We start from the raw sequence: 27,925 nt of genomic DNA, 5'->3' as shown, positions 1-27,925 counted from the left end.
AGCTTTTTGCAATTTAAAATTTATTTCGTTTTTTTTTTAAGTTTTACATTTTCAATGTTCAGTGAAAATATAAATATTTCTAGCAAATTTAAAAAAAATGCACTGCTATAAATACAAAAAAAAACTTTTGTGGTGGGGTCAGGGAAAATGTTGGCTGGACAATTATTGTAAAGCTCTAAAATGACAAAAAGCACCTTAAGGTATTATGCAATTGCACTATATTCCAAGTCTTCTGAAGCTGTATACTTCAGCATTTCTGTAGTTCAACAGTAGAGCTTGGCGCTAGCAACCCATAGTCATGGTTTCGATTCCCAGGGAATGCATGAGCTGAAAAAATTTGTACCTTGGATGCAATATAAGTTGCTTTGTATAAAAGTGTCCGCCAGGTGCATAAATGTAAATATGATAGCTTTGTCTGACGAAAAAACTGAAATGTTATTCGCTGAAAACGTGCTTAACTTTTTTGCCACATGATTTATTCAACAGGTTACAACTTTTCTCAGCACTACTGAACAAAGTAGAAAAGACATGGATGAATTTAGCCTTTTCTGAGCATCATTTCTGAAGTTTCTCTCTGTTTTTCTTTCAGATCTCTTGAAGAGCGGGTAGCTCTGTGTTTGAGCGCAGGGTCATCGAGTACATTCACCCAGAAAAAAAAAAAAAAAGGCATTCTATTAACTCCTAACCAAAGAGCATGACTAAACTTTTCAGACTATACTCACTGAAGCATTCTCTGAAAGCTTTTTCTGTTGAATCAATTTTGAACATTTTATCTGACAGCATACAGCCAAATCTGTTCTTGTAGACGGAACAGAAGCAAGTACAAGCTGTTATTCTCAGATATTATGTCTGTGCATTATTGATCATGGCCATCAATTTTGCCGTTCTGTGATAAAGAATTCCAAGTAGAACCCAAACAAATTCTTTAATTCTGAGTCCAGACAGTGTAATTTTGGAGGCAGAGATGAGGTACAACTTTAGAAGCAAGAATTATAGTTAATGACATGTGTAATGGCTTTGCAGGAATCCAAACATCGTAAAGTAAAGCTCTTAAAGCCCTGAGAATTCTTTTTTTTTTCCATGTCGTCCCAAAAATACCAAATGGCATGAATTGAACACTTTACTTTGCAACTGCCATATTCCCTTGGCTGTTGTACACCACATGTCTGTGTACATGTGAGATACTTCCTGAAGGCATCTGGGTGATAGGAAGAGATGGCTAATTAGCACCAGCAGACAGGTAGCTAACAGTCACCCGCTGAACAAAGGGAGCGACAGCGCTAAGCTGCCAAGTCCATATGTGGAGCGTCTTATGGGCTGCCAGAGCAAAGCATGTATGATTGCAGGACGTATCGCACATGCCAACACACACACTTTCAGTGTTTGTTATTGTCTGCTCATTTGACATCCTCTGCCATGCTTGTACATTTCAGGTTCAGAACGAGTGGAGCTGACATTCTAGCCAAGGATAGCAGGCGGTGTCCTTTGTGACGTATGAAGATACAGTAAGAGAGATTGTTATTTGTACCTACAGCTCTACAGATTCATATCAGAACCAGTTTTTAATACTTTTTCAGATGAAGAAATAGTTGGATACGCCAACCTGATGCGTATGAATTTTTATCATGTCATTCGTATGAAAACGCTACAAATTTGTATTAACTACTTAAGCATGAAGGTCCACCCCTAAACCTAACTCAGTGGGGCATAAGCAGATCGTATGAAAATGTATGAATGAGATTGTATGAATTCTCATGAATTACCAACCAATTTGGCAATATGTAAAATAGTTACAAATTGCCATGAGACTGTGTTATGCAACAGCATGAAACTTACCAGCGTATTCTGATTCCCGAACTAAAAACTTTTTATTGAATCAAACACATACAGCAGAACTAGTGTAGTCCAGTTCCCAAATGAATGACTAATGAATCAGCGGTTTTTAGCAAATCAAACACAAACAGATTACAACTATCGTGAAACTTCATTGTTAATGTCTGGTTGTTTGTATGACAACGTTTAATTAACTATGCTTTTTTCAGTGGTAAAAATAATTGAACTAAATTTAAAACAATACTAAATTTTACAAATTTTCGACATTTAAATAAATGTTTAGTATTGTTGTTTAATAGTCGAGGCATGTTATCGGATTGCTGTAAAAAAAAAAAAAAAAAAAAAAAAAGGACTTTGTAAAGTTTGTAAACTCGTTTTCAATTTGATCTTATTAAATGCATTATTCCACAATTTGGCTGTTGGAGACTTTTTGCTGAGCACTTGCCAAGCTAACAGTAACATTGCCATATTTTATACATCATGTTCCAATGCAATGGAACCATTAAGCTGTTATTTTTATTTATTTATTGAATGCTGCTCACAGTTAGATGTAGGCCACATCTAGCATGTGAAAAACCAATCAAAATCATGACTTTTTTTGGCAGTAAGTGTATAAGCATTAAGTGTATTAAATACTTTTGATGCAGGTGAAGATAAATGTGTATGACCTTAGTGGTCCCATGGCAAGCGGCCATCATATAAGACCTGTAACATTTGCAACTTGTTCTGTAGATAGAGTAACCCATTAGTCTGAGGTTATTGATTTTCATAGAAATACAAATCCACAAACTGATGAGTAGTCAAGCATTTGATACATGAACAAGGTGCAGATGGGCCTCGTCAGCAAACCTGATGCTGGACACATTACAACTCATCTTATTACATTGCTTTCACTGAAAAGAAACAGCCAGGCAATCAAACAAAACAATTTAGAAGAACAAATCGATGCAGCAGCCAGTATTTATTAGCATTCATTGTTTTTCAACCTTCAATGCTTTCTATTGTTTCATTTGATGGAGTGCATGTTATTCATATCTGCCATTATTTATATGGTTCTGGATCAGTGCCTGCAGGAGAGGAAATTGAGCACAGGTTTTAAAACCTACAGAGATATTCTGGCACAAAGGGGAGTTATAGCACTTTCAATGGTACTTTTCACTTTGAGCTATGTTAAATAATATGTACTGGAGTTAATAATCAGACAGCATTGATCCAGAATAGACAAGTCTGTCTGCGTGATAAGCGTAATAAGCCTATACGGTCGTCAACCCAAACATGTAGGCCCAATGTCAAGTGTGTTTGCCACCATTACAGAGCCCTGTTAAATCTTCTGGAATAATCAGCCAGTCTAACTGAAGAGGCCCTGTGAAACGGATCGCTGCATATGTCTGTTAGCAAGAGCGCAGGGGTTGAATGTGGAGCGGTAGGTTTAGACCATGGGCTGCAGGGGTATAATGAGACTGCAGTCTCAGCAGGGCTTTGTGCCATGCTGGTTCCTCTGGCTCATCAGTCCAGTCCTGATAAATTGGCCTTCTCTAATTGAAGTCCTTGTTAAGGGGCTCTTTGTGGAGATCTCATTTCATTTGTGGTTCATACATGGCCTTTCCTTAAGCTGCCCACCATTCTCAAACTGAAGATTTACAGAGTGTTTTAGGATATGCTAAAGTCATTAGCATGTAAGAGGCTAAAGACAGTAACCATGATTGGTGCGAGGAACATTCCTTTACCAGTCATTGGGAATGTTACTCAAATTATTTTATTTATTTATTTATTTAATTTTTGCCTAAAGGCTATGCGAACAGAACACTTATGTAGTTTCAGTGTGCAGATAGGGAATGAAACCCACAGGAAATGGTTTAGCTTAACTGCAGACAGGAAGTGACATCATTAAGTAGTGTTACTTTTAGTTTAGTTTAGTTTAGTTTAGTTATATGTGACCCTGGATCACAAAACCAGTCACATGTCGCACGGGTATATTTGTGGCAATAGCCAAGAATACATTGTATGGGTCAAAATTATCAATTTTTCTTTTATGCCAAAAATCATTAGGATATTAAGTAAAGATCATGTTCCATGAAGATATTTTGTACATTTATTACTATAAATATAAAAAACATTTATTTTTATGAGTGAATGCAGCATAATCATGAACATAAATGGACAAGTTTAAAGGCAATTTTCTCAATGTTTCGATTTTTTGCATCCTCAGATTCCAGATTTTCTAATTGTTGTATTTCAGCCAAATATTGTCCTATTCTAACAAATCATACATCAATCGAAATTTATTTATCCAGCTTTCAAATTATGTATAAATCTCAATTTCATAAAATTGACCCATGTGACTGGTTTTGTGGTCCAGGGTCACATGTCAACAAAATTAGCTTTGGAGGTGCTCAACCAAAAGTCTCCCAACAGCCAAATTGTGGAGGATAAATAAATGTTAGTATCTATTCAGCATGTGCAGAGAAGATCATTTGCATGTTTTACACATATACGTTCGCTATACAGGTTTGCTAAACAGGTCTTTGGCGACATTTCTGCAAAATAATATTACGCTTTGCGACACTTTCAAAGTGAAATCAATCAAATCAATGACTAATCGATTAATCTGCCCATGTAATATATGTGAAAAGATATAAATGTTGTTTGTGTTTTGCAGAAAAGTAGGTAGAGGCACATATTTCCAATGTGGTTAGGTTAGGTTTTATTGTGTAATGTTGTAACTTTGACTTATTGAGGTATTTTAGTTATTTAAAATTGATTGTTTTATATTAAACTAGTTCATCTCCTGAGGTGCTGCCATGATCTCCAATCATACACCCGCATCTCTGCAACATTGGAGTTATGGACTTCAGCAAGAATATCTAAGAGCCATTTAATTGCACTTTTCCACAAAGCATATCAGCTTTTCAGAGTTGAATGGAATGCAGAATAACTAATAGATTTTTTATAAGAATGTGTCTCTCTGTAGAATGATTATTGCATCAACCTAAATTTCCCCTAGTGTGAGAACAATGGAGTACAGCTTGAATAGCATTATCCAAATGTTTGCTAATGCAGATTATAGAGCTTATGGAAAAGGCCTCACACCCCTTAGAGATATGGAGATGGCTTTAAGGAAGACCAGGTTCAGATATGTTAGAGACTGTTTAGCATGTGATGCAATCAATACTTGCAAATGAGGTCCATGGTTCTTCCTAAAAAGGTTAACAGTGAAATGAACTCAATTATAGCGCTTAAAGTCGAGAAGTCAAACACTATTTAGTCAGACTGAGGTGAGTGGTCTGCATTGGTAATATTGACAATGACGGGTCACCTGGAGGGAGGGAAGATCTAATTTAATGGAACAGGTGGATCCATACACCTCCATTTACTGTTGCCAAGCCAAATGGTTTTTGATCCAAACACAGATGAAGATAAGCAGACAAGCTCTTTGCACTGCCAATGAATCAATCATCCCTATTAATTTATCAATTGCTCCCTAATAAGCAGCTGTACTCTAAGCTTGACCAGATAACTCATTTTTGCATTCTATCCTGCAAAAGCTGCATTTTAATATATTTTTTTCCCCGGCGTAAACGTGCTAGGGCTGTTCACACAGAACTCGTTTTGGCATTCCACTGTGCAGTTTTTCCATTGTAAACATGCGCAAGACCAGGTGTCGGCCACCTATGGCACGGGTGCCAACATTTGCATGTAGAGAGATAATCACTGACACGTGACAGTTGCTAAAGAGGTGTATGTATTTCATTTAAATAAAGTCCCTCGAACTTGCATACAGGTGTACATTTTGAGGTAATCAGTCCTCATAATCACACAGGCTGTTTTATTTGTGAGATTTTAACCTGCGCTAACACACAGATCCATCAAGCTTCGGTGATTATCCTTCCGAGTGCCATAGGTTGCTGACCCCTGCGCTAGACTGACATGTTTGAGCATCACAGCGACTCGCACGACACCCTATTGTAAAAATACACTGTTCAAGTAGTTCAGGTTTTAAAAAAAGATTCATTTCCATTCCATTGCTTTGTGTCTCACATTTTTATATGCAAAACGATTTTCTGTGTGAATGGCCCCCTAGACAGACATGTTTTACCATCTGTGATGCCTCGTGCTGCTTTTTCAGTGTTTCATGCATGAACTCTGCATTTTTAAGATGCTATGTCAAGTTAAAATAAGTTGTTTTCATGTAGTAGCAGCTTTAGGATTGCCAGGTCAGTGTATGGCCAATCAAAAATAGCCCAATGACCATATCCTCAATATTATAACTCAAAATATGCAATTCCTATACCTAGAATACAAATTCAGTCACATAGGCAAATGGAAAAACACTTTTTCGTGACCATAAACACAGGTCAAAGGCTCCAAACCTGTGACCCTCCTTCACAAAACTTCTAGCAGCTTTATCATTGGTAGAATATATAACATTAAATACAAGCATTTTATTTACATATTTATGCAATATGCCAAATTCTTAATCCACGGGGGAATAAAAATGAGCCCACCGCAACAGTTTAAAAGTAGCGTAATTCCACGGGAAAACCGCAGACTTGGCAACCCTGAGCAGCAGTGGACCAATCAGAAGAAGCCAGGGGCGGGGCAAGCATTGTGAGTGTGTTTACAGTAGCAGCTGTGTATAATTCCTATGCACCACGTCAGATGAGGTGCTCAGCAATAGCCTTTTCCATTAAAAAATAACTGTTCTGTTGCTTGTTTTTTTGTTGTCGTTTTTTTACAATGTTGTATGCAATGAATGTTGTCAAATTTAGATTCTGCCCCCAAAACTCAAACATCCACTGCATGCACACAGTGAATCTATAAACAATTTGCATCTTCAATTTGATATCCAACATGGACGTGTTAGCAAAAGCAACTGCAATCTGCGCAGAAACAAATCAGATCTGTCAACATATAACTGAATAAATTAAAAAAATGTAATTTAAGAAAAATCTTATTTCCCCTGCAGTGTAAACTAAGGCTAAACTTCTGAAAAAATGGAGATTAAACTGAAAACTCTGCACTCCTCCCAGAGCTCTCATTAAACCTGCCTGATCATGTTTACCTCCAACACACTGCTACTGTACAAGGCCAACAAACTCGTTTCACAACAACAGGCAAAGATAACCATGTAAACGTGGGCTACAAGAGAGACCTGATTTTGTTCTATTATGATGAGGGACCCTGATTGAACTTGTAGGATAATAGCTGTGGTGGAGTAAATAAGGAATTAGTAGGACTCGCAATTGTCTCCCAAAGTGCCCTGTGTCTCCCCCAGAACTGTCATTCATTCTCCATGGTGTGCATTTGCACTGTTTACCAAAACCAGACGACACAATGGAGCTCTTTTTGTGCCATTGGCAGGCACTCATCCATGATGTGGTGTTAAGTGAGCTGCGATTAGCCAAGTTACAGTTTTCTAATGAATGTCCTCTGTGACCCTCGGTCAGGGCCACTTGCCGCAGCCATTAGGAGCGCTTCTGACGGGACGCCCCCCTCCGCCTGCGAGAGCGTGTAATGGGCTGACAGTTTTCTGCACAGACTGATAAATGGCTGTAATTCTGGAAGATAAAGTGAAGCGGTGCTGGTTGCAGCGTAGAGGGGGGGCATCGAGTCCATGTCTATCCGCGATTCCCTACTCAGCCGTGGGTTTCCTCTTGCGCTCATCAGCCAGAACTCTAATTATTTTTTGTCTTCATCTTTTTCCTCTTCCTCTTTCATTGCACTTTGATTGGCTCCTTCCAGCCAAAAAGAAAAAGAGAGATGAAGAGAGAGAGAGAGAGAGAGGGGGGTGAAGATGAGAGGATAAGGAGTGCCATTGTGCTGCTGCAAATCAACTTTTCCTTGGCAGCCTTCCCAAGGGAGAAGAGATAAAGTAATTTGGTTTTCCGATACCCAATACGGGTCGAGGGAGGGGGTTGCATTAGGGGGAAGAGGGGCAGAGAAAATAAAAACACATTGATCTAAGGGGCTAATAGTACTGTTATCTGGGCAAGGCTGATCGGAATGAGAGAATTGAAAAAGTAATAAAAAGTGAAACATTCCCTCCTGATTGAAATAGATTGGACTGGCCCTCTGTGTCTGTGGACGTCTGGTTAGGCCCGAGCATGTCCTCTCACACCATTACCCACAGACCTAGGCAGACCCCTCACTGGGGCCATGCCGGAGGCATTTGGAGTGGTGCCGTGTCAATTATGTCCCATCATCTCTCCTCTGCTTACAGAAATGATGGCTTTGACTTATTCCCAATATATCCCAGCTGTCCAGTGAGCCCACATGGGTCACAAGGTTAAAGCAGGCTGCTCATAATTGCTGCGTATCTGCTTGGCCGAATGGCATATCTAACCTCTGACCCTCGCCACAGACTACTGACATCTTGAATGTGATTAGTGAAGAGGAGTGGCTCTTATTTCAGTTATTTCCATGACAGTTGTTACTCCCATTAATAGTTAATAGACAGTTACATGTGACACTTCGACAGAGACTGAGTGGCTCAATGTGTGTGCCGGTACGGCTCCTGAAAATGTGCAGAAATCTGGAAGTGGTTGAGAATGACACAGGTCCTGTTTACGTGGCATTAAGTTGCTCTTGTGTGATTTGATCAGATGTAGTCAGACACATCTGCATTTACACCTGGTAGTAACATGCATTTCAAATATAACTCTTGGGATGGATTTAGATGATTTTCTATGTCATGTTTGTAAGATTATTATTTTATTTTTTTTAAGAAATACTTTAAATACTTTTATTCGGCAAGGACGCATTAAATTGATCAAAAGTGACAGTAAAGACTTTTATATTGTTGCAAATTTTTTTTTTTTTTTTTTTTCAAATAAATAGATCTGTTTTAAACACTGATAATAGTAAGAAAGTTTCTTGAGCAGTGGCGTGCTCAGACCTCCTCCGGGGCAGGGGCGGAAGGACCAAAAAGGGCACTTTTTTAAAATCATTTATTTTTTTAATTAATCACTTGTATTTAAAGCAGTACCCGTCTGTTGTGCTTTTATATATTTTAATGACTTCCTCACAATTATTTGGAATATCTCGCTCGATGGAGAGCAGCAGTAGGTCAGAGAGCCTCTCTTCATTACCAATGAAAAGATGTTGATACAATTAGAATGCATAACACATCAAACAAAAATAGGGAAATGATGATAATATTACTATTTACTTTACCAAACAAAACAGAGAATCAAGTAGGTAATTATGAGGAATTCATGTTTAGTTATGTTGATGTTATAAATTGTATGTATGCATTTATTAAAGTGTTAGCTATCATGAAATCAGTAACACTTTACAATAAGGTTTCATTAGTTAAATTTGTTAACATGAACTAATAATGAACTGCACTTCTACACCATTTAATAATCTTAGTTAATATTAATTTCAACATTTACTAAAACATTATTAAAATCAAAAGTTGTATTTGTTAACATTAGTTAATGCACTGACTGTGACATAACATGAACAAACAATTAAAAGTTGTATTATTATTAACTAAGATTAACAAATAGGCCTATAGTAAGTAGCCTAACAAATGTTTTGCTCATGATTAGTTAATGTTACTTAATATGTATAATAAACAAATTAACCTTATTGTAAAGTGTACTATGAAATCAAATATATAAATTCCTTACAAGTTGGACATGGACTTAAAATGTCCTTTCACTAGATGTATTTCCCCAAGTTAATAACACTTGCTATGGCCTTGGATAAAAAACGAATGACATTGTAAGACTCAGAATGCGGCTGAAATTGAGTTATAATTTTATGATTGTTAAGCATAACTTATACTGCCGCAACTTTTACAGTAGCATGGTAACTTTTCCGTATTAGCTAAATGTTACTTACTGCCCGTGCAATTTTTTTTTATTTTTATATTTGTTTGTATTATTATTGTTAGTGGCAATGGTGTATAAGTGTATTGTTATTTATTATAATATTTATTTTAATAATTATTATTATTTACATTTGTGACCCTGGATCACAAAACCAGTCTTAAGTCGCACGGGTATATTTGTGGCAATAGCCAACAAAACATTGTATGGGTCAAAATTATCGATTTTTCTTTTATGCCAAAAATCATCAGGATATTAAGTAAAGATCATGATCCATGAAGATATTTTGTAAATTTCCCACCTTAAATATATAAAAAAATTATTTTTGTGAGTGGATGCAGCACAATCGCCTATAGAAATGGACAACTTTAAAGGCGATTTTCTCAATATTTTGATTTTTCTGCACCCTCAGTTTCCAGATTTTCAAATAGTTGTATCTAGGCCAAATATTGTCATATCCTAACAAACCTAATATCAATGGAAAGATTATGTATTCAGCTTTCAGATGATGTATAAATCAAAAAAAAAAAAAAAATACACATAAGACTGATTTTGTGGTCCAGGGTCACATTTATCAGAGAGGGGCACAATACATTTTGAGATGATGTATTTTTTTTTTGAAGGTTGTTCCCTTTCTCTTTTTTTTCCAGTGCACCTGCAATTTGCTCTCCATGACATGCTTGTACAATCATGTCTTGTCAGGCATCTTTGACACATACGGCTAATTAGCAAATCATCTATGACTCACTCTGCAGCTGTATAATAGTTAGTTGGTTCAAAGTTAAAAGCTTTTCATGCGTCATTTTAGTTATATTGTCCACCCCCTATGACTTTCATATGAATGATTGAGGTGCTCTCAGAAGCCACCAGACACGCAGAAGCCAGCGTCAGGACATTCTGAGAGATAATAGGAGCATGTGTGAAGCTAAACTGACAGATGTGAAGGATGTCTAATAATATAACTTCTTTTTATCTGTTTCACTTTAAATCTTCATTGAAGAAAGACAGCTGGCTGCAAGGACATCTACATTTTTGTTTTTCAAGCTGTCGTTTTGTCATACTTTTTTTCTTCTTCTACTGTTTATCAATGATAATCTTAGCAATCGAATAGCAAACATAACCCATGTTTACAACTGTGTTAGCACAATACACAAAATCACAAAGTATCCTTTTCACAACACAAAATAAGTGTTTCGTCTACATAAATGTTTCATTCACAGTCACTGCCTTTCATAAAGCTCTTACTATCAAACTTTTGATTTGCATCTCTTCTTGTTCAGTTTAATACATTTGTCTATTATTTAATCCAACTGATCTTAATGGTTAATCAATTAATCATTTGGTACACCTATAGATTTCTATAGATATTGATTCTATACACAGTTTCTATAGAACTTGTTTGCAATTTCTGATATGGATAACCAAATGTAATGAATTATTTTTACATAAGTGATTTATAGATAATAACCACCACGATGTTCAAAGTGTGTGCACACGCATATGTGTGTGTGTGTGTGTGTGTGTGAGAGAGAGAGAGAGAGAGATACAGAGAAATTTGCCATTTGTGCAAATACTGTAACACAGAATCGAGTATAAGGGAGAGGAAACAGTCAATTGACTGTAAAACATCAGATTGATCAGAGATGCATCAGTAGAAGGGAGACAGACGACATCAAATACAACATTTTACATTACAGTATGTATGCAATACTGTAAACAGATTGCCATGGTAGAGACTGCCAAATTACTGTAACTCAACCTTCATCTGTAAAGGTCCACTACAGTATAGATTCAGTCAAATGTGAAATCATTTACTGTATTGCCAGCAAACTCTGTCTAGCACAGAACCTCAAGGCTGTACTTCATCACACCTTTTGATAACACACTGGATAGATACTATTACAAACATTATGGATTCAATTATTTCTAATGTGGCAACTGTAGCCTGTATTACTGTAATTATTTCAGCAACAATGATGATTTGAAACATGTATCTTGCATTGTTTGCTGTTGAATGAACTGATTGTTAAAAGTACTAAACTGAAAGAAGATCATACTGTTGTGTTTCTGTGATTAAACCAAATGTTCTCATTACATATTACAATAATCTTGTGTTTGAAACAATGATTATGTGGACTGAAACTGTAATGAAAGCATGAGATCAGGTTTTGAAAGAGTGACTAGCTGTGTTACAAGTGTGATCAGTTTGGATTTTTGTACTAAAACTTTTGAAAATGTACACCTTACTTGTGAAAATAGTACCAAAGCGAATAAAAAAAAACTGTAAGAATACACCCTTCTCTGTATGTGTGTATGTGTGTGTGTGTGTGTGTGTGTGTGTGCATGTGTGTGAAAGAGAGAGAGACAGAGAGAGAGAGAGAGAGACAGAGAGTGTGTGTGTGTGTGTGTGTGTGTGTGTGTGTGTGTGTGTGTGTGTGTGTGTGTGTGTGTGTGTGTGTGTGTGTGTGTGTGTGTGTGTGTGTGTGTGTGTGTGTGTGTGTGTGTGTGTGTCTCTTATGCTTACCATGCTTCTGTATTTTTTGATACACAGTAAAATGGTAATATTGTGAAATAATAAATTATACAATATATTTTAAAATGTCATTACTCCGGTGATAAATTACTAAATTCCTGTGGCAAAGCTGAATTTTCTGCATCATTACTCCAGTCTTCAGTGTCACATGATCCTTCAGAAATCATTCTAATATGCTGATTTGCTGATCAAGAAACATTTCTTATTATTATCAATGTCGAAACCAGTTGTGCTGCTTAATATTTTTGTGGAAACCGTGATGCATTTTTTTTTTCAAGAATATTTTATTATTATTTGATGATTATCCATTTTGGATGAACTATCCATTTATTAAGTAGATTTTTGCATCTTTCTGAGTCTCTCAGGCCCCAAACAAAACACGAGGAATAAACAGGCTTAGATTTTGTACAATAGCAAAAGTTATACAAAACCAAACAGAGACATTTCAGTCATTCCTCCCTCTACTTCCATCAAGCTAAAATATGCCCCATTTTGCATTACACTGGTGGCGTGTGGGTCATTATAACAGCTAAAGCTCCGTGCTTGATTGAGCTGATAATAACTGATTGTACCTCCTCAAGCATGAGCTAATGTCTGTGGCCTCATTTGCATGCCGTACAGGGCTAATATCCATGTGTCAGCGATCATAGCTGCTGTCCACTGTAATAGTCTCCGCTCACAAATATCAGAATTTAATAAGAGACATGTTCATATTTCTCTTGCACCAGACCTGCAACCGGTTCCCAGAAAGTCGCTAAGCTTTTCTAAGGCACAAAGCAGTAATTTGATTTGAAAAAGGCCACACATGAATTTGAAAGAGACAATCATCAGTCCCAGCACGCGGAGCGACTCTGCTCGGCATTGCTTGAATTGTGGAGTGATTGTCTCTGAGAGGATGTAACTGCTGCAGGAAAAAATGCCATTAACTGCTGGAAAGCATTACTGGCATGTAAATGTTATGCAAAAGTGTGTAAATTAGAACCTTTATGAGACATGTAATATCCAATATCCATTGCAATATAAGTCTTCAATACCTCCCTGATTAAAAAAGTCATAAAGTCTCTGTTTGTGTGATAGTGTCCTTAGATGCACCACTATGTCATCTGCTGTGTGATATTTATGCAACCTTTAATAAATACCTTATATTTGATGTTTAAATCTGTCAGGTCCGACATGGCCATCTTTGTGCTGGAGAGGTAAGGCTTCTCTGATAAATATTGATAAGGCTAATCTCTTTTCATTAGTCTGATTTAAAAGAAGGCTGGGAGTGCAGTCATGGTCTTGCTCATGTCATAACGTATAAGCCATATGGTTGATCCACCATCTATAATGTACCACAGCCCAAGCCCACAAAAGCCTAATGTGGAAAACAGGAGAAATTCAGTGGTTTAAAAAAAAAAAAAAAGTCAAGTGTTCAACCTACTGGTTACAGTAAATACTTATGAGCTAGTGCCTTTTAAAATATTTATCTTTAAAAAAGCCATTCTTTATATATATATAATATATTTAATGATATATATGATGCATATAATAATAATAATGATAAAGTATGGAAATTATATAGTAACCAAAAAAAAAAAAATACCCTTTAATCTAGTCACTTCATCATATAATCAAGCCTATTACAACACACTCTGGACATTGGAGTAATACAAATTATATAATAAATAAATATATCACTCTGGGAATTATTTTTTGTTTTTTTTTGTTTACATTGGCAGCATTTACAAAACTAATTACAAGCATTTAAGCGTATGAGTACATAGATAAAAAAAAGGTTTTTAAGATCATGAGGATCATTTATTCTGAATTTTAGCACAGTTATTAAAGATCCTGGCACAGACTTCGCATAATTTATGATCAATTAATGCACTTGACGAACCACCAAATCACTAAAAGACTCTTTAGTGTGCCACCTATTTCACTTTCTATGTGCTGGTTGGGGGTGAACACAAAACACACGCATCCTGAAATGTTAATGATGATTGCTGCTGAAAGCCTTGAATTAGGAGGGTACGCTTCAGAGCCTGGGCGTCCAAAGAGGCCCCGAGACTGTTTGAATAAGGGGGGCTCCTTTTGTATGCAGTCTAATGACCACAGATGTTCCCTTCTGCCTCCGTAGAGGTCCCATTAAACACCCCTCCCTCACCTTGTACGTGTGTGTGCTTGTTTCTGTACTTCTCACACCTGCCAATGGCCCTCCTCTGAATCACAGCTCGTCTGATGACTCTGATGATTGCAATACATGCAAATGCACATGAAAAAAAAGAAAAAAGAGCATAAGCATGGTGATCCCATGATTTTTTTTTTTGTTGTTGGCATAAATGCTTTAGTTTATGTGCCAAAGACAAGACATAACATTTCTGCCACAATAAAAAATTTCCTTTGGGAATATAAGGAGGCAAAAACTAACAAGGGGAATAAACTACACCGATAAAGACCCTTTCAGAGATCGTGATGATATGCTTTTTATATTTTCACTTAAAAAAAAAACATTTATAACCTTGGCATTAAATTACACAGCTAACTTTTTTTTGCGTGAGTGTTTCTATTACAACGAGAGTGACAGCAAAGTTGACATTTTTCTCTCTTGAGACCAATGTAGTACATTTTCCCCCCTTTTTTCATAGAAATTATGGATTTTTTTATTTTGCTTTCAGAGCAAATGGGAACACAACAAAATTCAAATTTTTTGTAGTTTTCATTCACCACTATATAATTTACCCAACTATGATGACTTCCGCTTCTGAGATCCCTGGAAACGTCAAGGGGGTCCATAGTAATTTGACCTGCTCATTGTATAACAGACTGTCATCTACATGTTTCACTCCTTCCCATAGTCCGTCTTTATCATCCTGTCCTGACTAAGTGACATTGTTTTGATAAGATAGGCTCTTTAGCTTGAGAGTGAGAGAGCGGTTCCCACACTGCTGAAGTTCTGGAGCTCTGAATGTTTCTCTTATCACCAGCGTTGTGGTCTCAGCGGATGTACTTACCTGCCCGGGAGCTGTCTGTCAAAAGCCTTCTTGAGAACCAAGTGTGAGTTGCAGTTCAATGTGAGAGCCAATGGGGGGCAGACTGAGCAACTTGAATGGTAAAACTCCCCAACACACAGTATCTGAATGTTTGTGCTTTAAATTGTGTGCTTGGGTGGCTGTTTGCATGTTCACAGAATACATCATATAACCGGAAGGGCTTTAGTATTCATGCTTTGTCATGAGGATCTGAGCAGACACATGTGTTTAAGCAGCATTAAATAAGTGAGGAATCAGAGAGGTGTATCAGCACATAATGAATGACAACTGTACAGCAAACACAGACCTGTACACAGTTGCAACAAACTAATGAATGCTGTTCATGAACCTTTAGTATAGGATTCACAACATTAGTATTTAGTAAACAATAAAAAATAATGAATCTGCTGCACGATTTTGAATAATGCGATTATCAAATAATCCGATATTCGATATGCGATACGATAATGCTTTAACTTCTGAAAGTGAACAGCAGTGTTAAACTTTGGCATTACATAAAATCATTTCATCATTTGTCATTTAAACGTCAGTGTAGGGTTTCAGGTAGGCCTACATTAGGTTTATTTAACAACAGAAATTGAATAATCAAATGTAAAAAATAAAACACTGCTTAGTCTTTACTTTATGAATTAAATATATACTGATTCTTATTAAAGCAACAAAAGTTATTCCGGCATGAGCAGTGAGTGATTTACTGTCTTTTGTTGTTTGATTAACATTAAGCACACAGACTGAAGCGGGTTTATAAGGGTGCTGTCCCTTTAAGAACTACACGGATCCATGTTACACGTATGCTTTCTTCTTTCTCTAATGTTTACTCCACTTAAGACATAACTGACTGTGTTTACGTGAATCCTCACCAAGGCTGGAATTTCAACATGATCTCACGACCAATTCGTACGTATTCGTACGAGTGATAAAAAGGTGGCTAATTCAGATGAATTTGTACGACCTCACTCGTACGAATTTGTACGATTTGTCTAAACCCATGTGATGGGTAGGTTTAGGGGCGGGGTCAGGGGTAAGTCATTCGTATGAATTCATACGAATTGGGCAATTCGTAAAATATGTAAGATTTTGCAAAAATCTTACTAATTCGTACGAGTGAGTTCGTATGGATTCGTACGAATTAGCCACCTCGTAGAATTCGTACGAATTGCCGTGAGATCAGGCTGGGAATTTTAACATCATTTTGTGTGCATTTGGCCATTAAGTTGCTGAAGAGAACTGAATTCAGGATCACGCTGTCCGAGAGGCGGCTTTTTATGCGCGTGAGTACTTTGCTTATTGCCTTTAATAACTATAAGCATGTCACACCTAGGCTATGTAACAGTCATGTGTCCAGTCTCTGCGGCGACCTAAAACCTGGACTTTTTGTAATCTTTTGGAGTATTAAAGTCATGCAGTTATCGCAAGCCGTTGCGATATGCATATGGTAACTTGCGATAACTCGATATATCGAGATATATCGTGCAGCCCCAAAAATGATTAATATTTAAGAGCTGTCGGGATGGATTTCAAGGGAAATTGCATATGTCATCGGCCTGTGCTTGTTGCAAAGAATATATATATAAAAAAGTGTAACTTTATCGTATACAACCTTAAGTGTGGCGGCATACAATGAAAAAATAAGTCAAATTAAGTAAAAGGACAGTAGTGTAAATGGAGCGAGTAACAGTTACCTCGTGCCATTCATTTCATGGCAGACGATGACATACTGTACATCACTCAAAAGTTTCAAGTCTTTCATCATCAGTGCTGTACCCAGACACATCAACCACACCAGACATACAAGGTTTGCATCTCAGTGTGAGCTGTCACTGGACTCATCTGAGTTCCAATCGTTCAGGGTCTTGGTTACAAATCATGAAAGGAACAGAGAACAATTATAACAGCACCAAGCAGAGATTAAAAGAATATGTGAGGAGGCACGGGGCAACGCGGAGAGGGGGGAACACAGATATGGAGAGGGGGGAACACAGATATGGAGAGGGGGAAGGATCCTGAGTGTAGATGTTATGCATGCAGACTTTAATAAAAGAAGGATAGGGAGAGATTTCTCTGTCAAATGCACAGGTCTCTGGTGGCTGCATTGCGAGTGTTTGAGACATTAACTTTCATGAGTGTACGGGAGGTGCTGTAGAACACACAAAGAATGTTTTTGAAATAAGGAATCTGGAAAGCACCAAATAAATAGTAATTACTAAACATATTATGATTAGAATGCTTATTAATAAGTTGACTATATGGGATCATATCTGTGGCATTTAGTCTCACACAATTAAATAAATAAAAATGGTCTCCACTGATGTAATGTTGTTTATACTATTAATGATACTTAAATTTAGTTCCACACTGAAAAAAGTTAAATTTTCTTAATTAGCATTTTGCCTTGTTGTCCAGTAAAACTATCTAAACATCATTAAAACAAGAAACATTTGCAAAATATCACAATATTCTATGTCTTACTCTTAATTTAAGAAAATATATCTGGAATTTAGTCAATGAAATAATAAAGTTAATTCAAGATATATTCTTTGAAAACAAAATCTTATCTTACGCTGTTTTGCTTTTTAAGCAAATTTCTAAATTTACTGGTTTTTGCAGTGCATGTCATATAGGATTTTAAAGCAACTTTAAGCATCATTAATCTTTGAGGACGAACAGGTCAAAATATGGATAATATACTTTAATAAATATAATAATATATATACTTAATATATATACTTTATTAAATATTAAACAGTTCTTAAAGATGGAAATCATGTTAGTTTGTGTTCCTTCAACATGTCACAATTTGGTGTACATTGAAGTAAATTTGTATACTTTAGGTCTGGTAGACATTGGCAAATTGTCCATATGTGTACTGGTTTCAAAAAAAAAAAAAAAAAAAAAAAAAAAATTTAATTGTACAACTTTTTTTAAAAAATGAAAAAAATAAGAACATTTAATTCAATGTGAAAAATTATTTCTTAATGGAATTTTACAGTATCATCCTTGCACATCATTATTTTTCAAGTCCTGCCATATTTTAATTTATTTTTTAATTTAATACGCCATCTCTCTTGTATATACATCACAATGGGGAAAAAAGTTGGTTGCAATTTTAGTTTCTTTTCAAAATGAACATGCTTTATGATCTTGTTATCTTTTATCAAGTCCTACAGTATTTTTATTGAAGCAGAGTAAAAGGCTCATCACGTGTTGGGGGTACAAATTCAAACCTGCAGGGCTATAGAAACGAACTACACATGCATCCTGCCCTGTCTCTCTTTCATTTGTTTAATATTCCATCAGTTCATGCCCTCAAAGTCAATGGGCTAATGTGAAACCACTCTGTTCTTATATAATGCAGGGGCTGCTGGAGTGTCCTCCACCTGAAAGCCTGGAAAGAGAGGCTCACTGGCTCTCCCTTGTGTGAAATGAAAGGTTGGTGTCTTTTCAAAGCTGACAGCTGTCACAGGCATAGGCTGAGGAAGGTTAACCATCTCTCATAAAGCGATCTAAGACTCCCAGTGCTCACTGGGTGTGTTGCCTTACTGTGTGTTTGAAATGCAAGTACGAATGCTTGAGGTTGGGAACAACATATCATACCGCTTGAGGTAATAATAGAATAGTCGGTAAAAGTAGGGACTTAAAATAATCCAATGATCATTATCTAGACTAGAGGCTTGGATTTTTTAAATATACACATTGAATCATTCAAAACTAATTTTAAAAGCTGTAATTTTTACAGAGCAAAATAGAAAGTTCATTGCGTAAATAATCAATGGATAATGTGCAGTCAATCATCATTATTGATAAATAATTCCCAAGGTCATAGGGACAACAAACTGATCGTTTAACTGTCTGTAATCCCGTTTTACTTATCAAACAAATTAATAATTAGACATGAAATATAGAGTATATTTTTATTTCTTTATTTTGTTACTTATATTTATTTGTTATATTTGAATTAATATTTATTTATTGTATTTTAATTAAATTTTAGATTTAATAAACATTTTTGAGAGTTTTGCCTGTAATGCTATAATCAGAGAAAATAGTCAATTGAAAAAGCTGTAATCTTTTGTCCTCCCACTCTCCTTTTTTTTACTCACTTTGCTAGAAGCAATGGGGTTTTTCAGATAGAGTGCTGGCCAGAAGCGCTGTTGGCGATCTGCATTCGGCATTGAGCTGAATGACTTGGATTGGAGTGTTGAGATGATTTGGTTTTGGGCTTTTCCTCCAGCTCAGTTTAGCCTGATCTGATTTCATTTAAGCTCTGATGTTGCAGAATAGAGTTTCTCTGTCATTATTTTATGAGACCTTTTACATCTTCAGCTAAATTCCTGCCCTGTGCTGTCATGGTCTGGTGAGTTTGGTAAAATTACAGCGCATGTGTTGTAGTTCTTTCTGGTTATGTTACATTTTAACATTTGTCATCCTGCTGGATCCGTTGTTATTGCATTTGTGTGTTCGCAGAGCAAATTATGGACAAAATCTCTTTCTTTCTTTCTTTCTTTCTTTCTTTCTTTCTTTCTTTCTTTCTTTCTTTCTTTCTTTCTTTCTTTCTTTCTTTCTTTCTTTCTTTCTTTCTTTCTTTCTTTCTTTCTTTCTTTCTTTCTTTCCTTCCATCATGAAAGACTAACAAACTGGGCCTTTGTGAGAAATACCTCCCTCTTTCTCCTCAAGCTATCTCGGACTCCCTCATGGCTATTATTCAGATTTCCCTCTCACGTGACCTTTGACCTCAGCTCCAGACACAGCCACACAGGGAGATATGGTCATGTGATACACTGGCACACACAGAGGGGCAAATTTTGTCTGGTTCAGATAGTTAAAATGTTTCTCCATTCATAGCATTTCAGAAGTTTGTGTATTATTATGATTAAATATCATAAAATTGTGCACAAAGATGTATTATTGTAGTTTTTTTTTACTAGTCACAAATTTGTATTATTTAAACTGAACTGCTATAGGGAAGGACTTGGGCTTGTGTGTGTTCTTTTATCTCGTGGTCAGACTCAGGATGTAATTTTCCTGTGGCTTCAGAGTTTGTGTCACATGACATTTACAGTTCAGGTGATTGGCTCTAAAAAAAAGTGCCCAAAATATTGGCAGGGTCACACTCCAGTTGGGCAGTTGCCATTGCGAAGAAAAGAAATGCTAAAAGATTGGTTTTGCCATCACAGGAATAAATAAACATTTAAAATATATTCAAGTAGAGAACAGTCAAATAAATGCAGCCTTGGTTAGCTTGAGTCTTCTTTAAAAAAAAAAAATAATAATAAAAAAAAAATTATAATAATAATATATATTTATATATAATATTTATATATTTAAATATTCATATATTATATTAAATATATTATATATATATAATCTTAATGACTTCAAATTTTTTAACATAGTGTATATTGAATTTCATAATATTTGTATATGTTTGAAATAGACGTTTTTATATTGCAAAGAAACAATAGACACATGTTCAAATAACACATTGTTAAATGTGCAATTTTTTTTATTGTAAGCTAAGAATGGGGCACATTTAATTGCATATTTCACTATTTTAATAGGGCAGCCTTATGATTTCTAAAACCTTATCTGCCTGTAAAATCTTTGTGTGTTTGTTTATTTATTTTACATCTGAATTTGGTTTCGGCAGCTGTCCCAGAAGTGGGCCATCCCACTGGGAAAAGCCCCAGCGCTCCCTATGGCCAGCCCATCCTTGGTGCAGAGACAAATGTAATGAGCAGTATCATTCACAAATGGCAGTGGTGGAACAGTCTTGGTCTTTGATTAAATGAAGAGGAGTTCAGCCGTGGCATTGTTATTGATCGCACAGAACAGATCGACTAATATACAATCTGAGTCATGTCTTTGGGTCACTAAATTGATGAGCCACATGAGGTCAGTTAAGACAGGGCCAGGTCACTATGGAGACCGAGGAAGGTCTCTATGACAACCAGGAGGACCCTGTGTCCCCTTGCCATTGACCTTGGCATTTATGCTTTGATAGTATTGGTCATATACAGAGTTGAACAAACTGTTTAAGGATTTTTATCTCTGTTCCGGCACGAAGAAATAGTCATGATGTGGCATTCGTATGTGTCTGCGTGAGAGAGTATTATTCAAGTTCTTATTCAAAATTTCTTAATGCTGTGGTGTCTGGAGGCAAACAGCAGATATGAGCCTGAGGGGACATATGTGATTTAGGATTTGTGCCCACCGAGGTTCCCCCAGGCGAAGCAGACTCCAGCTGAACCCATCTGTGCAGAGAGAGACGCGTTATCATGGTCGCTCAGAACGCTTCATTACTGCTTTTTCCTTCCCTCTGTGGCTTAGTTTTTTTTCCAATCAGACATCAAGTACTATCAAGGCTGATACCATTGTAGTTATACCCATTTGACATTAAAAAGCTATTAATATTAACTTTAAAAGGCCCTAAAAACATCTATTTTTTTAACAGTTCTATTGAACACAGGGCTGGGTATCGATTCAGATTCTGATTCAATTCAATTCACAAGCTATTCATTTGATTTGGTTCGATTCTGTTTTTGATTCAATTCTAATCCATTTAGGTATGTTTCAAATCCATCCATAATCCAATTTCATTTGAAAGAAATTTTCTCTCGTCTTATAGAACTATTCATTAAAAGAACGGATAGGAGTCGTTAGTTTTGGCAATTGGACTACACTAGTCGTAATGTATGTATTTGATTCACTGAAATGAACCAGTTCATAAGAGTAATTTGTTCATTGTCACGCTCTATGTTTGTATTACTATGTATTTTATTGTTTCACATTCAATATAGACTGCAAACTCACATTCATAACTTGAGGATAATATCATTTATTTTGCCTAAGCACTGAAAATTAGATTCAGCGGTTACGACTGAGGCGCTGAAGATTCAGTAGTGGCAGCATAGATTCAGTAGTGGCTGAAGTATTGATGCTTCAAGATTGATCCGTCCACTCCTGCTGCATCTAGATTACTTCATGTTCTCTTCTGTGCTTCCTTGTGCATCTCATGTTTTTCCCCTCTTTTTATAACTTTCTAAGTTTCCCTCTGTTTTTCCTAGTCTCTCATCTTTGTATTTCCTCTGGTAGGTCCTGAGGGATAAACCCTTGTACCTATGTTTTTTATTTATTTATATATTAAGTTCTCTAGGGACCAAGCAACATAAACACACATACTCTCTCTCTCTCTCTCTCACACACACACACACACACACACACACACACACACACACACACACACACACACACACACACACACACACACACACACACACACACACACACACACACACACACACACACACACACACACACACACACACACTCCTTGTAATGCGTTTCTGTGTGATGTCTCTCGCACATCTGCCCCGGGCCCTTCATTTTCAACCAGTCCATCACATTGGTTCCGGTCCATCCGAAAGATAGATGCCTGGTGTGGGCTTTAAAATAGAATAATGTATACATAATTCATGCAGTGCCAACCCTAGAGCCTCTCATTAAACTTTACACGGCAAATGGGGAAGACAGCCACATATTAAATGTTTCTCCTCACTCACAGATGTCCTTGCATAATGATATTTGAGAAATGGAGGAAATTTGAAATGGAAGCGGCCTGATTTCAGACTTAATATACCAATATGATGTACTCTGACTGAACTTTAAAACACTGATTGCTGTTTTGTTGCTCCATTAAAAAAAATCTGTAAAAATAAAATAAAATAAAAAAACACAGTTGCAATCGAAATTATTCAACCCCCATTGCAAATCAGGTTTATAGGCTAAATTTACAGACGTTCAGCTGTTTGCAATGAACAAATCAAACAAAGGTAATTTAAATAGTTCAACACAACAAATGTTTCAAGTGGTTTCCTCAAATCTAACTGAAAATGCAACTTTTAATGACTTCTGCAGTTTCAAAATTATTCAACCCCTTCATGGCAAGCATCTTTAGTACTTAGTAGAACAGCCTTTTGCTGTCAGAAGCTGCTTCAAACGAGATGTATAACCAGACAGCACCCTTTGAGACACAGACACCCCTTTGCAGTCGATATCCCCCCTCGATGCGCACTTTTGCAGAGCCTGCACATGTGCACCTGCTGTGGCTCATCAACCCAACAGTCAAAGCGTTACATCTTACATCTAAAGACTGCGAGTGTTTAGGCAATTTAGGACAAAGTCACACTAATGGAAATGTTAGCGTTTTAAGTATTTATGTATTATCAAAATCAGTATAAATGTTGGTATGGAAAAGCCACATATGGTCCCACCTTAATGCTTTTCATTGGACATTTTTTTTCACAAAGTAATATTTTAAATTTTAGAAGCAAAACAGGTTCATGTTGAGCAAATCACTGCGTTTTTGCAAAATAGATGAAAGCTTCAAACAAAATATATGTCTCATATACGTTCAAAAGATTGGGGTTGGTAAGATTACGTAAAAAAAAAAATAAAAAAAAAAATAAAAAAAATAACTGTTGTCTGTTTTGATATATTTTAAAGGGGTCCTCCTCTTATTATGCCCTTTTACAATGTGTGGTGTACTAGAATATGCTTTCAAAACACATTATTTTTCACATATTTTACATTAATACAGCTCCACCCTTCCCAGTGTGTCCGATTTTTTTACAGTCTATGGTCCGAACATAGATATCATATAATAAAGGCTAGATGTCTCGTCCGCGCTGCTGGCCAATGGAGGTCGACGTCCGCACACGGCGGCCATCTTGCCACAGGGAGCTCGCTCACTCGTAACATTGTGTTAATGGTGCATGTACTTTTCAATAACCATAACTTGCTCAATTTTCTTCCGATTTTCAAACGGTTTGGTTTGTTATAAACATCACAGATGTAGTTATGACACTGCATACATATGAATAATTATAACAATGGACTTCCATGTGAAAGCATTATAGCCACGTTAATAACGTTTGTAAGAAACCAAACCGTAATTCGTCAAGATTTCAGCGAGATAAGAGGATTTGTGTGCGTGCTGATCACTCACCTTACTTCAGATACCACAGAGCTCGCCAGAAAGCTTCCCTGTGACAAGATGGCCGCCGGTGATGCCGTTTGAGACTCTGCCTTAAGACATCTAGCCTTATATGGATATCTATGGGTCCGAACGTCTTTTTCGATGAAGCCCCTCCTTCCAAAATACGAAATGTTCTGTGATTGGTTAGCTTGGCCCAGTGTGTTGTGACAGCGGATGTGTGGATGTGGATGTGTTCGGGAAATGTCCCACCCCTCCATAACAGCGTTCTTCTCTAGTGTAAATATAAAGGGATATAACAATTTCAATTCAAACCACTAACAAGAAGATCTAGAACGGATTTCATGCACGGATTTCACAGGACGTTTCAGAGTGGTATGGTTTTCTTTACATTATAGACACGATGTTATCCACCAATTAATCATGATATTTATGGATAACTATGGTCATACAAACAGAAATCGATCACAAAAATAAGTTTAATTTCTCTAAGGGGCGGTGAACAGCCTTACTAAAGCGAGTGTCATAATGACTAGATGAGACAGGAAGCAAGTGCAAGTAATATTTATTACGGCAACACAGTCAACAGTACAAGCAGAAGTGAGATGGGTGACGCAGGGACAAGATGGTCAGGATCCGTGATGAAGTGCTGTGACGGTGACGGTGAGAAGACGACAAAATCCACGAAGAACGGGAACAGGAACACAAGGCAGGAATGGACACCGGAACACCAACACGGAGGACATCAACCAACGATCTGACAAGGATGATACAACAACGGTGAGTATTTATAGAAGAGTGGATTGCTTGCAGCTGGTGAAGTGATGATGATCAGCTGGAGCGGATCAGGTGATGTCATACACACACCCACTGCACACGCGCTCACACAACAACATAAACACGAGACTAAAAGGAACAGAGAATACGTCTACCGTGACAGTACCCCTCCTCCTAAGAACGCCTCCTGGCGTTCCCAGGCCCCCCTACCTGTCGATTGAAATCATCGATAAGGGAGTGATCCAGGATGTCTCTAGCAGGTACCCAACTTCTCTCCTCCGGACCGTAACCTTCCCAGTCCACCAAGTACTGAAATCCGCGTCCCCTCCGCCTAGAGTCCAGAATACGATTAACCGAATAAGTGGTCTCCCCATCTACGAGTCGCGGTGGGGGAGGAACCGGGACAGGCGGATTAATGTGAGAATGAAACACTGGTTTAATCTTAGACACATGGAAGGCGGGATGAATCCTCCTGTACGCGGGAGGCAATTTGAGGCGGACTGCCACCGGACTAATGATTTTGGTGACAGTAAACGGGCCAATAAATTTAGGTGCAAGCTTATTAGAGACGGTACGCAAAGGAATGTTCTTAGTAGAAAGCCACACTTTTTGACCCACGACGTATACGGGAGGCTTCGACCTGTGGCGATCGGCCTTGGCCTTGGTGCGCGCTCCCACTTGGAGTAGAGTCTCACGGGCTCTAGTCCAAGTACGATGACACCTCTGGACAAAGGCGTGAGCGGAGGGAACCGCAACCTCGGATTCCAGACTGGGAAAAATAGGTGGCTGGTAACCTACACTACACTCAAATGGAGAAAGGCCCGTGGCCGACACTGGCAACGTGTTGTGAGCGTACTCCACCAAAGAGAGTTGCTGGCTCCATGAGGAAGGATTCTTGGACACCAAACATCGCAACACCCTTTCCAAATCTTGGTTGGCTCTCTCGGTCTGACCATTGCTCTGGGGATGAAACCCTGAGGACAGACTAACCGTCGCCCCCAGTAATCTACAAAATTCTCGCCAAAATTTGGACACAAACTGGGGTCCCCTGTCAGAGACCACGTCAATCGGGAGGCCATGTAAGCGAAAGACGTGGTCTACGACGGCTACCGCTGTCTCCTTAGCTGAGGGTAATTTGGGTAAGGGGACAAAATGGGCTGCCTTCGAGAACCGGTCCACCACGGTCAAAACGACCGTGTTCCCTTGAGAGGGTGGGAGGGCGGTAATGAAATCTAGAGCGATATGGGACCAGGGTCTCGAAGGAACCGACAGCGGTTGAAGTAACCCATCAGGAGGTCGATTGGAAGTCTTACCAGTGGCACAAACCGAGCAAGCCAAGACAAAATCGTGAATGTCGCGAGCCATACGTGGCCACCAGAATCGTTGCTTGACTAAAAAACTAGTCCGATTAACTCCTGGATGGCACGCCACGTTGGAACCATGACCCCACTGGATAACGTCGGACCGTAATCCCTCCGGCACGAATAAGCGGCTCGGTGGACACCCGGGCGGAGGCGTTACCCCTTCTAAGGCCTTCTGGACCCTCGATTCGATCTCCCATGAGAGTGTGGAAACGACTAGAGTTTCGGGCAAAATGCACTCGGGAGTAGTCGGGCGTGCGGAAAAATCAAATATGCGAGATAGAGAGTCGGGTTTGATGTTCTTAGAACCCGGGCGGTACGAAATAGAAAAATCGAAACGACCGAAAAAAAGTGCCCACCGAGCCTGCCTGGAGTTCAGTCTTTTAGCAGTGCGAATATACTCTAAATTCTTGTGATCAGTCCAGACGATAAAAGGTACCCCTGACCCTTCTAACCAGTGGCGCCATTCTTCCAACGCTAGCTTAACTGCCAACAACTCCCTGTTGCCAATGTCGTAATTACGTTCTGCCGGGGACAACCGATGAGAAAAAAACGCGCATGGATGCACCTTGTCGTCTACAGGGGAGCGTTGGGACAACACTGCACCTACTCCCACCTCTGACGCGTCGACCTCCACCACGAACTGACGTGATGGATCAGGGGCGACAAGAATGGGGGCTGAAACAAAGCGGCCTTTCAGTTTAGTAAACACAGCCTCGGCTATGTTAGACCACCTGAACGTCGTTCTGGGGGAGGTCAAGGCGGTCAGAGGTGCGACTAGTTGGCTGAAATTGCGAATAAAACGCCGATAGAAGTTGGCGAACCCCAGGAACCTCTGCAGGGCCTTGCGAGAATCCGGGCTTGGCCAATCTACCACAGCCTTGATCTTCTCAGGGTCCATCCGCATCCCCTCAGACGACACGATGTACCCAAGGAAAGGAACTGACTGTGCATGGAATTCGCATTTCTCCGCCTTGACAAAAAGCCCATTCTCTAGCAACCTCAGAAGCACTCGTCGGACGTGTTGCACATGTTCCTGGAGAGAAGAAGAAAAAATCAATATGTCGTCCAGGTAGACATATATGAACTGATCGATCATATCTCGCAACACATCATTGACCAGTGCTTGGAAAACTGCCGGGGAGTTGGACAGCCCGAAGGGCATGACCAAATATTCAAAGTGCCCCCTGGGGGTGTTAAAGGCAGTCTTCCACTCATCCCCCTCCCTAATGCGAACCAAATGATAAGCGTTACGCAAGTCCAATTTAGTGAAGATGGACGCTCCCTGCAACCTCTCGAAGGCTGAAGACATCAACGGCAAAGGATAAGTATTCTTTACCGTGATGTTATTCAACCCCCGGTAGTCAATACAAGGTCGCAGAGAACCGTCCTTCTTCCCCACAAAAAAGAACCCCGCCCCCGCTGGAGAAGAGGAAGGGCGAATGAACTTGGTTGCTAGAGAATCAGAAATGTATTTCTCCATAGCCTCCCTCTCCGGAATAGAGAGTGAATATAACTTGCCCTTAGGCGGAGACTTACCTGGCAGTAGATCTATCGCA

The 27,925-nt window shown here is 38.3% G+C and overlaps 1 long non-coding RNA gene across 1 annotated transcript in view; it reads left to right on the top strand.

Moving 5' to 3' along the window:
* The first annotated feature begins 1,234 nt into the window (after window positions 1-1,234).
* LOC309482864 overlaps window positions 1,235-27,925 on the top strand; it is a 123,959-nt gene continuing 97,268 nt past the window's right edge. The window contains exons 1-2 of the long non-coding RNA XR_014200407.1: window positions 1,235-1,334; window positions 1,434-1,505. This is a non-coding gene — a long non-coding RNA (uncharacterized lncRNA). The remainder of the gene's footprint in view (window positions 1,335-1,433; window positions 1,506-27,925) is intronic.

This window comes from Leuciscus leuciscus (assembly GCF_965113295.1).
Source record: "Leuciscus leuciscus genome assembly, chromosome: 19".
NCBI lineage: Eukaryota > Metazoa > Chordata > Actinopteri > Cypriniformes > Leuciscidae > Leuciscus > Leuciscus leuciscus.
This window is presented reverse-complemented; position numbering and strand designations above follow the sequence as displayed.